This window comes from Mandrillus leucophaeus, unplaced genomic scaffold, assembly GCF_000951045.1.
Source record: "Mandrillus leucophaeus isolate KB7577 unplaced genomic scaffold, Mleu.le_1.0 Scaffold111, whole genome shotgun sequence".
In the NCBI taxonomy this organism is placed as follows: domain Eukaryota; kingdom Metazoa; phylum Chordata; class Mammalia; order Primates; family Cercopithecidae; genus Mandrillus; species Mandrillus leucophaeus.
In genome coordinates this window covers 2765629-2768057 of record NW_012099321.1, presented here as the reverse complement: position 1 = coordinate 2768057, position 2429 = coordinate 2765629, and the positions used below count along the sequence as shown (strand labels likewise).

At 48.7% G+C, this 2429-nt stretch overlaps 1 long non-coding RNA gene across 1 annotated transcript in view; it reads right to left on the bottom strand.

The window, feature by feature from the left end:
• The window catches only part of LOC105548830, a 19563-nt gene extending 17936 nt beyond the window's left edge, over positions 1-1627 (bottom strand). The window contains exon 1 of the long non-coding RNA XR_001007457.1: positions 1210-1627. This is a non-coding gene — a long non-coding RNA (uncharacterized LOC105548830). The remainder of the gene's footprint in view (positions 1-1209) is intronic.
• Between the last annotated feature and the right edge of the window lie 802 nt (positions 1628-2429).

Genomic DNA, 2429 nt, shown 5'->3' with positions numbered 1-2429 from the left:
TTTGTGTGTGGCTTCTTGACCATGGCATTTACAGCAGCACTCCTCACACTTGAACTTGACTTAGGGGATTTTGTCAAAATGCAGATTTAGAGTCATGGATCGGGATGGGGCCTGTGAGTCTACATTCCATTTTAACAAGTTTCATTTTTTGGTTGGGCGCTGTGGCTCAAGCCTATAATCCCAGAACTTTGGGAGGCTGAGGTGGGCAGATCACTTGAAGCCAGGAGTTTGAGACCAGCTTGGTCAATGTGGTGAAATCCCGTCTCTATGAGAAATACAAAAATTAGCTGGGTGAGGTGGTGCACGCCTGTAGTCCCAACCACTTGGGAGGCTGAGGCACAAGAATCGCTTGAACCCAGTAAGTGGAGGCTGCAATGAGCCTGGGCCACTGCACTCTAGCCTGTGTGATATAGCAAGACTCTGTCTCCAAAAAAAAAGTTTTATTTTTTAATTGGCACCTAATAATTGTACATATTTATGGGGTCCATATGATGTTTTGATAACTGCATACAATGTGTCATGATGAAATCAGGGTAATCTGCATATCCATCACCTCAAACATTTATCATGTCTTTGTGTTGGGAACATTCCAAATCCTGGCTTGTAGCTATTTGAAAATATGCAATACATTCTTGTTAATGGTCATCACCCTACAGTGCTATAGAACACTAGGATTTATTCCTGCTCTCTCCTATGTAGCTGTAACTTTGTGTCTGTTAGCCCTTTCCTTCCCCAACCCCTGCCCTCCCCACGCCTCTAGCGACCACAGTTCTACTGAGTGCATTTCTAACGGGCTTCCAGGCTGGGCATGGTGGCTCACGCCTGTAATCCCAGCACTTTGGGAGGCTAAGGCGGGTGGATCACCTGAGGTCAGGAGTTCCAGACTAGCATGGGCAACATGGTGAAACCCTGTCTGTACTAAAATACAAAAAAAATTAGCCGGGGGTGATGGTGCATGTCTGTAATCCCAGCTACTTGAGAGGCTAGGTAGGATAATCACTTGAACCCAGGAGGCAGAGGTTGCAGTGAGCTGAGATTGTGCCATTGCACTCCAGCCTTGGCGACAGGAGCAAAACTCTGTCTCAAAACAGAATAAAATAAAATAAAGGGCTTCCAGGTGATGGTTACACTACTGGTTTGAAAGCCATACTTAGAGGAATGAGCCTTTCAAAGGGGAGTCCATGGGAATGAATTCATCCCAAACCTCACCTGAATAAAGGTCTTCTCAGTGCTTTCCACTGAGGGTCCCATTTTTCGGACCCCTTTGCATGCTCCCTACCTTTTCTGGATGCTTGGGTCCCCGCTGACCCCTCCAAGCACTTGCGGCACTCACTGTCTGCTCTGCTCGCTTGGTCCCTCAGCATCCCACATCTCTGCTGCTTTGAGTGCCTTTGTTACGAACACTTCCTGCACAAGGTGGCCAGCTACCTGTGCCTCACTTGCTTCTGTTCTTGTAAGGTCCAGCCACGACACTGTGGGGACAGCCAGGATCCCACGAACACTGATTCCTTGACTCCATCTGCCCTTGTGCAGCCAACAGCTCCTTTCCTGGGCCCTGTCACCTTGCTCAGTTGGCCCAGAGAGCCCCTGCTGGGCCAGTCCCTCTGTCCCTATTGCCTGGGACTCTGTTTTTAGAACAATAAGGTGAATTCTGTTCATCTCCTAAGAAAGCGTTGAGTTCCGGAATGGGGGAAACATACTTCTCTCTTGGCAGAGGAGGAACCACCCAGTCAGGCGGGCCAAGGCCCCATTGATCAGAGTCCAGTGAAAAAGTGGCTTCTCAGGAGCCCTGGATGCTGGCCCACTTTGAGACAACTTCTTCTTTCAACTTCCTTTCATGTGTTTTAACTTCACAAACATGCCAGTTTCCAGCTGCTCCTCAGAGACAGTGGTGGTGATGGTGGTGGGAAGGACACCGCGGCAGGGGTCAAACGGAGCGGGGCGGGGAGGGGAGGGTGGTGGGGGGAGGTTTCACCCTATTAGGGACGTTTCTGTTGGGGACCAAGGTTATCTCGCAGATGACTCATGCGATAACACGGTTACATGCACTAAAATATAGATGCCCACAAAGGGCACAATTACTCACAGAGACCTCGCCCCTTTCTTTTGCTCTTTATATCTCTCTATTCTCTCTCTCTTTCTCTCTCCCCTCCCCTCTCTCTCACACACACACACACACACACACACACACACACACAAATACTTAACCAATTAAGTCCGTCGAGTGCTATTTGCAGATGATGGTGTGGAATTGTGCTGGAGTTGTGTCCGGCCTCATTAAATGTCAGGATTAACAATACAGCAGTTGGCAATCAAGGCTGCTCTGTGGCTGTTAGTCATTAATCACCATCTGACAGTCCTGAATTGGAAACGAGGAGCCTGTTCACATGTGCTCTGTGTACCTAGTTACCCTCTTGGTAATCAGTCTC